Below are 8,846 nucleotides of genomic sequence, written 5' to 3'. Positions count from 1 at the left end.
GTTGAATAGGGGATAGAAGGAATTTCTGTAATGTAATCTTAAAGAGAGAGGAGGGATAATAATTCTGCAAAGAAGATCGGAAGTCAGTTTTTAATATTTTTTTGTTCCTTTTCTTTCTCTGATTGCTTTCTGCCCTTTTTCTTTTATCTTTTTTCTAACTTTTCTTTATATACTTTTATGTCTTATCTTTTATCTTTGTAAAAATCTTCAATAAAAGTTATATTTTAAAAAAGGGAAATACTGGGTTAAACAAAATAGTCTCTGTAAACAAGCCCAAAATGGCTATAACATGGCTATAACAAAATCAAAGAAGCAAGAAACCCATCATGGGCTTTTCCATGATTGTTCGGTGTCTCCCTGCCATGCTTTGTTGGAAATATGCATACCTGCTCAGAAAAAGAGTAAAAGGTCTGGAGGAGATGAGGGGATATTTTTTGAGAGCACCACCGAAGTCTTCTGTGACAACAGAATTTCCCTGTCTCTAGAACTACTAACTCTAGCTGTTTCAGAAAGTACAATTCTCTCCTTGCTAAACCAAGAAATCCTGCTGTGAACAATGGAGGGGACATTATTGGTGACATACCATATGAGACAAGTAGGCCTCTCCCTCATGATGCACACCATACTGTGGTGGTGGTGGTGTTTAAAGCACTCCATTTGGGTTTTAACCTTTAGATTTCTGAGGTTGATTTTCAACCCACGGATGCTCCTGCTTTGGATATTGTTGGAGGAGAGCCACGTTAGTTTATGGTGGCAAATAAATAAATAAATAAATAAAAAATCAGGAGGAATCTGGTAGCACCTTTTCTGATTAACAAATGTTATTCAAAGTCCTATGCTTTCGTGAGCCGCAGCTCACTTCATCAGAGGCACAGAGTGACTAAAATCAGGCTGATGCCTTTTAATACAATTGGTTAGATGGGAAAGGTCCTACCAGACTCCCCCTGATTTTTTGCTGCTTTGGAGCATGCTTGGTTTCTTCTAAGAGCCTACTGGACTGCTGATTATGGATAGACAAATAATATCATGAGGAGAAGAGTATCAATGATGGGCAGAAGTATTGCAGGAAAGGAGGAAATAAAACGTAATACACATCCCATAAGTCTGTTTAGGATCTGATAGCGGGAGTTGAGTATGTGTGTAAATATCGATATATAAGTTTATACACATCCAAACAAATGAATATATATGAACATATACATATGCAGTCTACTCTGGGCCCACTAGCCCTCAACCCATATCAAAGCTGCTCTCCAGCCATGCTTTAGTTTTTCTGGATCTCCTTTTTTGCAATGCATGACACATCACAGACCAGACTTGAACATTTTCCTGTAAAGACAGTGTCCTGGAGGAGACTGTCATGTGCTGTTTGACCTAGGATGGATATCCCAGGCTTGCAACATCCATTCTGGGTGAAAAGGGGCAATCTTTTTTTTTAATGATTGTTATTGAAACTTTAAAAAAAAAAGAAGTTAAAAACGAATACAAATGAATATAAAGGAAGAAGGAAGAAAGAAAAAGGAAGAAATCAAAGAGAAAACAAAAAGTGCAAGAAAAGAAAAAAAGTTTAAGAAAAACAGAAAAGAAAGTAAAAAGCTACAAAGAAGTGGCTTCCGATATTCTTCACAGCAGTTATAAGTACAGTGATATTTTAACTTCTCTCTCTAAAGTGACATCATCATACTCTTCTTTCTATAAACTATCCTATTTAACCATCCAAGCCATAAATCACAAGTTCATTTTTTTTTCATTTTTATGCAAAAAGTCCATAAGAGGTCCAGTCACCAAGAAATGTAGATGGCGTCTTTTCTCTGATCAAAGAAGTTCATTTATCCATCTCAGCAAGATCTGTCAATTTCACCAACCCTTCCTCCATAGCGGGTAGTGTCAAATCTTTCCACCTCTGTGCATATAATAACCTTGCCCCAGTCATCATATACTGAAATAATCTTCCATGGCGAAAAGGGGCAATCTTAAATTGGGTATTTGTGTGAACTACTCCCAAAGGCATTTGCTTGGAGGGGATTGTATAATCTCAATCCTAAGTAAAGCTACATTGGTAGTGAATCATAGAGGGTGTGCACAGCTGCATATTAAAGCAATAAAGAGGGTAGCTATTAGCACCAACTAGTCAGCAGCACTTGGGGATTCTCAATTATGTGACCATAAATCTGCTAGTCATTAAGGTGCCATAAACCTCTTAGTTGTTTTTGCTGCAAAAAAAAAAAATGGTTTTGAATCTATTCCTTTAAATCAGCCTTCTTCAACTCCATGCCCTCTAGAGGTGCTGGCTTTTCAAAATCCAGCATTCCTTAGCCAATATAGCCCATGCTGATTGGGAATGTAATAATTGAAGCCCCAACATACTGGAAGACTACCAGGTTGAATAAAACTGCTTTAGTTAATTAAGATTGGTGAATTAAAAAAAAACCAAATACATGGGTTAGCTATAGTATCCAGGGTTCTTAGAAATGCCCTTTTGAATGGCTGCATCAGATGTGAAAGGAATTCCCTGTTTGTGCGAAATAGTGAAGAAAGACCTTTCTCCGTGGATGGCAGAAGAAGGAAATTAATTAATTTACCTGTTCAGTCTGACTTTCAATGGATTGTGGAAGAGCTGTTTGTAACCCAACACCTACCTTTACAGGAATTAGGGATATATGTCCATGTGTAAGCTTCTGACAATGTTCTTCATGTTTCATCAAAAAACATCTTGAATCACACTGAGTTGAAAAGGTTGCAACAGGGTTCTTTAGGTCACCACTTTAGGATATCCTGTTTCTAAAGAAACTCCCACAGAAACCCAAACATTTCTTAAAAAGCTCTGAAGAGGTTACACAATACTCCACAACATATTTGTTCGGGCAATTAGAACTGTCTCTAGATGCTTCATTTAAATCAAGGAGGGGCAAAAAACTTTGGGGGGCTGTGGATCTCACTCCACTGAGAATCACAAAGTGGGTGTGACCATGGCTAAGTTAGTGTGGTCAAATATAAAGTGGGAGGGGCCACAGCAAAGGAAAGTGTATGTGTATGTATGACATAATATATTAGATACAGATGGTCCTCATTTAGCAACCACAATTGGAACTGGCAACTCTGTAGTTAAGTGAAGTGGTCGCTAAGTGAAACTTACCTCAGCTTTCCTTTGCTTTACACATAAAGCTTGCAAAGAATATATCTCCAGCAGCAGTCAGTGATCCTTCCAAAGTTTTCAAAAGAGAGTCATGAAAATGCTAAGTAAGCATACTTTTTGCTAATACGGTCCACTCTTTCCTTTAAAATTGTGGATGAACTCTTCTATTAATCTTTTTTTTTTAATGAAACTGCTCTCTTTTTCCAAAAAGCAAACCTAGTGGGTCATGAGAATTATTCTTCCATATCACGTCCAGTTCTGGACCCTACATTTGAAGACGGTTTTAAGTAAATTGGAACAAGGCAACCCTGATGAACAGAGGCCTAAGACACGAAGTCCTGTGAATCTGTAGCTCTGGGAATGTTTAGCCTCGCGCAAAGGAGACTGAGTGGAAATAGAGTCAGCAACCTTTGCAGGAGCAGTCAAAAAGTCCAGGTTGGTGGCCATGGCAGTGCCATCAAAGCACTGCTCGTTTTTTATCTTGTGCATTCATGTCCCACATGTGTACAAAATGTGGAACTTAAATCACACTGTCAAGACTGCTATATTGACTTTTTTGACACCCCCGCCCCCTGCAGATGCCATTGGACAGGATAGTGGTAAATAATGGAAAGGATGTAACACAGGAGACAGTTTTTTCCCATTCCAGACTTAAAATTTAAGTTACAGGAAAGTTCTGAATGAATGTTAGAAAAAACGTCCTAACAGTAAGAGCAATCCCAAATGAAACATTGTACACTGGGGCGGGGGGCTATAATAAATTTAATGAAACAAATAAATAAACCAAGTTTCAATATAACATAAAGCTCCCTTTACTGGATGTATTCCAGTAGAGATTGACAAGAGAAACCTCTTTACGTATATAAAGACAGAATTCTTGAGTTGGAAGGGGCAATCAAGGGTACTGGCTCCATTCCTCGCTCAGTGCAGGGGTCCAAATTAAAGCAACTCTGGCAATGAACACCTTGCATGAAGGAAGGAGCTGCATGGCCAGACGCTCATTTGCAAATAGGCAGGGTTTCCTTTTGTAGACACTGCCCTTCACATAATCAATTGTGATGGAGCCAGGAAGAACTGTCTTGCCACCTTCGCTGCAATTAGCATACCCAGAAAGAGGTCAACCAAAGAGGGCCATAGGCAGTTGGTGACAATCACACCCTGATTTCTGATGCAAGAATGCAAGTCGTGTCATTTGCATGATGTTATCATGGTGCACATGTCATCCTTTCCTTCCTCCCTCCATATCCCATGGATCTCCAGGAAGAGGATTAAAAGGAAATCTGGATTCTTTCCAAACATGCTCCTGTGAGAAGGTTGGAACAAAATTCCAGAAATCCTCTTTCTTATAGGATCAGCTATTGCCCTGGTGGGAAGAGAGTTTTCCAGAATTAAAAAACCACCATGCATGTTATAGTGGCAGCCGTCCTTCCATTTTTGCTAAAATGGAGGAAGCGGAAGACGAAAAACACAACCACATTTCTGCCTGATTGCCCATCTAGCCTTGAAGGAACAAAGCAAACATTCTGCATTTTTGCTCAGATACTCTCAGATGTCCTGCGATTTGCTCCAAGCAGTGTCAGCATAGTAATTCATTTCTGGGCATGGAAAGATGAGATACCCTAACAGGCATAACTATGATTCTTAGGAAATAAGCAGAACATATGCCTCCAGCAACAGACTCATTCTGGAAGCTGGTTTCACCCAACAATTCAAGATCTGCCTGTCTGTGTCACCTGTAGCACCCCATGCTGAATGCAGAGATTGTGACTTCCCTGCTTCCCATATCACAGTGTTTCTCAACCTTGGCAGCTGGAAGATGTGTGGACTTCAACTCCCAGAATTCCAGGAGGCTGGGGAATTCTGGGAGTTGAAGTCCACATATCTGAAAGTTGATAAGGTTGTGAAACCCTGGTTTAATCGATGGAGCCCGGAGTGCACCAATCCTGCCAGATCAAACCAGTCATATCATCAGGCAGATAATATGGGAGACAGGCTAAACTAAATATGGTTTAGTTACAGTTAGTTACATAATTCAGTGGGATTTACTTCTGAATAAAGATGGACAAGATTTCAACAATAGGGCTGAGCAGTACTATGATTCAATCTCCAAAAAGCATGTTGGAATGTGCAGGAGGGTGAATGTAGCATCTGTTTGTAATACCATAAAGCATGTGTGTCTTTCCCCAGGAACATGTGACAACTGTGGAGGACAGCTGCACCATCCTGGAAGGTTTTCAGATGCCACATCCACCTGAATTTTGGAGATCAAATGAAATTGTTGCACAGTCTTCTTAAGCAAAATAATTTCTCTGTGTATACGCTACTCAGAGTTGTGTGTATGCTTTGCTGCTTCCAAAACACCTGCTTGAGCAGTGCATCCTGCACCTGTACAAGCATAGTTACTACGGGCTGTCTCTCAGGATGTCTGGCTTGGCTTTTGCCCTCCTGCTAGCACCTCTCTTCCACTCCCTGGGAAAACTCACATGTAGGGATTGTATGATGGCTCACTGAAGAGCCCAAACCATTTGAAATGTTGCAAAAAATGCCAAGGAGATGCAGATACCATTGGTGATAATCCAAGTGCTATCTGGTGGGTACTTTCCACAGAATAAACCATGTTGAAAACCCCCAGCACACATTTTTCCAGAGTTTGGCCCATGGCAGAGAAAACGTCTGTCCGTTGGGAGTCCAACCACATCATAAAACAATCTCTTTGTCCTTTGGTCAAAATAAGCTGCACTTATTTTGATTTATGGTCAAACTGCCTTAATTCCCTCTCCCACTCCAATTATATATTTTTTCCTTTTGATACATTCCTGTCTTCCTTTTCATTTTGCATTCAAAATTCTTCTAGCCTTTCCCACAGTGCGCTGTCCAATGTCCTGAAATTGTTTGTCTTGACTGATTCTAACTCCTCCTACCTGTTATAATGTTGCTGGGGAGGGGTGTGTGACCTTTCCTCCCGTGATTCTGCCTTAGTTGCTAGCGAGTCTGACCAAGAGGTACCTTAAGGACAGATGCTTTCTATGCATCTTAAATCATGTTGGGACTGTTGCAAAAGATTTACACATATGCAATATCATCCTTTCACATGCACTGTGACAAATCAGTGGAGTTCCCAAAATACGTTGAAGTGTGAACCTGGGTTAAGAAAATCCAACTGGGTTTCCATAGCATGCCATGCTGAAATGAATTATATTTCAATGTAGTGTCCTAGTTTACATGACAGATTAAAACAATGGCTTGGTTCCCACAGCACGTTGAACCACAGACTACCTATTTAGCTTAGCCTGTGTGAACCCAACCGTACTGAACACTGAATAATTCCATAATATATCACCAGGTAGGCTTCTGATGAGCGCAGTCTGTGTAAATATCAAAGAAGAGGGAGGCAAGGAGTAGTGAGTGACTCCAAAGTCACTTCTATTTTGAATGATCTTTTGAGCGTAGGCATCCGGGGTGGGGGGAAGAGGACGAAATGAAAAAAAGTTCATTGCAATGTCATGAGCTCCCCTTATATACTTGGGTGTGATACAAATACAAATACAGAAAGTAATATGATGTCACAACATGCATTTAATCCTTCTGGCTTCAAGGGGGCTAGCTGGGGCTGCCTACATTTTTGAGAAGCCTCCCTCAAGATATATTCAGAGGAAACTATATAAGCAATGTCTACTTTTTTAAGTCATGAATTTCCAGGGTTCAGTGAAATAAACTCTTGAGCCAAGGCGGCCAAAGTTTAGTTGTCTTAACCCAGGTGTAGTTACTAATCCTATCCTAGGACGATGGTGGAGTATATAGCGTAAGACTCTGTCTGTGGCATGCTACCAATGACCAGAGCATCCATAACAGGCGATGAGGTCATTGGTGACACACTGTGCCATCTTTTCCATCCTGCCGAAGGACTGAGCAAATTGCCAGAAAGAAGGCAACTCTTTCTTGATTCTTTCTTGACCTCCTTGTCTTAAAGAACAAGACACAATCACGCATGAGCAGGGAGCCATCATCAGGTCCTCTGTGATTGGAAACATGCTTTGGATGTTCTTCCTTAAATTGCAATCCTGGCATGCTTGTTCATTAGCAAGTCCTTCTGAATTAATCAGACCTGTCTCCCTCTAAAGATTTAATATTGATGTTGGTTTGGTTTGGGGCGGGGGTATCCATGGAAAGAGGAGTCAAAAAAATAAAGAAGGCTGTTGTGACCCCAAGCTTGAAGCCATCATCTTGACTTTTTTGACCTTACCTGTGGACACTGCAGGGGTTGGAGTTTGGTTTTACTTTATCTCGTCCAAAGCAGTCAAGGGAGAGATGCTACATTTTGCTATCACAGAACACATGGAACCTGCTCAATTTTCCTTGCTACTCAAGCTATAATGGGTGCCAGAAAAGTCTGTTATGAGACAAGCAAATGTTGCCATCTTGTGGACTAATATTATATTATGCTTTAAATAAAAAATGTAACAAGGACAGTCATGGGGGAGAATCTCTGGCTTGGCACATTTTCTAGAATTCTTACAAGTGTTAAAATAAGCACTTTTTTAAATTCTTGCCCTTCAATTTGTTATTTTTCAGCTTTCACTTGGTGCAAAAAAGCATTAATGTTGGGAAAGAAGCCTCAGAGGGACAACTATTAATTTCAATTCAGCCAATCCTGGTTTTATGGTTGCTGACTTTATTTCCTTGCAAAAGTCTTAGATGGCTGATGCACATCATATGAACTCTTCTTTTTAATGGCATATGCTTCTTTAGGAATATGCACATCCTAGAAAAATTCCTGTTTCTGAAAAGTAATTATTTCTGAAACAGAAATGCAATATGACAACCTCCTGGAACCATCTGTCAATTCATTGGTATATATATATGAGAGAGAGAGAGAGAGAGAGAGAGAGAGAGAGAGAGAGAGAGAAGTCCAGACACGAAGCACTACCATGGGTACTAACTCTATCTTATTGCGAGGTTACATTAACAGAAGCTTGCAAGACTGAACATCTTTCTCCCCTCCTCTCCTTCTGTGAGTGTTTATGTTTGCCTTTGAGCCAGTTTTTGACTCCTAGTGACTGCCTGGACTAATCCCTGCAGTTTTCCTAGCAAGATTTCAGAAGTGGCTTGCCATTGCCTCCTTCCTGGGACTAAGACAGAGGGACTGGCCCGAGGTCACCCAGCTGGCTTCATGCCTAAGGCGAGACTAGAACTCACGATCTCCCAGTTTCTAAGCCTGGTGCCTTAACCATGACACCAAACTGTCTCTCTCCTTTTACTGTCCAGAAAACTAGAGAGGGTCCCTTCTGAAACGCTTCCCATGCCTCCCTCTCCTTCTGTGGACGGAGACATCTTTTACATGATGGTTGTCCAGTCTGCAGCTCTTCCTCCTGTCTCCTAAAGTCATTCCCACATACCATTACAGCTAGCCAGCCAGTGTGACTGTTGCAACAGAAACGCCAGTGCTGATATAATGTATAATGATACTGGGAATCATTATAAACATTCCACTTCTTCAAGCAATTCTCTGCCTAGGTCATTACTGGAAACAAAGTCAGAAGTTGTAGCAGGGAAGCGCTACCATGTAAGATGGACAGAGATAGCCCATGGCACTGAGAAGTCGCTGGACATGAAAGCTAAGTTGTACCTGTCCCTTATACGCCAATTGGTCTTTGACTCTTACTCTGGCACACCAGCCTGAAGACCTGTCTTGTGCAGATGGTCCATATGG

The sequence above is a fragment of the Python bivittatus genome, unplaced genomic scaffold (genome assembly GCF_059951505.1).
Source record: "Python bivittatus isolate LINGU-HERP-01145 unplaced genomic scaffold, Pbiv_v1 ctg000310_np1212, whole genome shotgun sequence".
Classification (NCBI taxonomy): Eukaryota; Metazoa; Chordata; class Lepidosauria; order Squamata; family Pythonidae; genus Python; species Python bivittatus.
Note: the sequence above shows the minus strand (reverse complement) of the source record.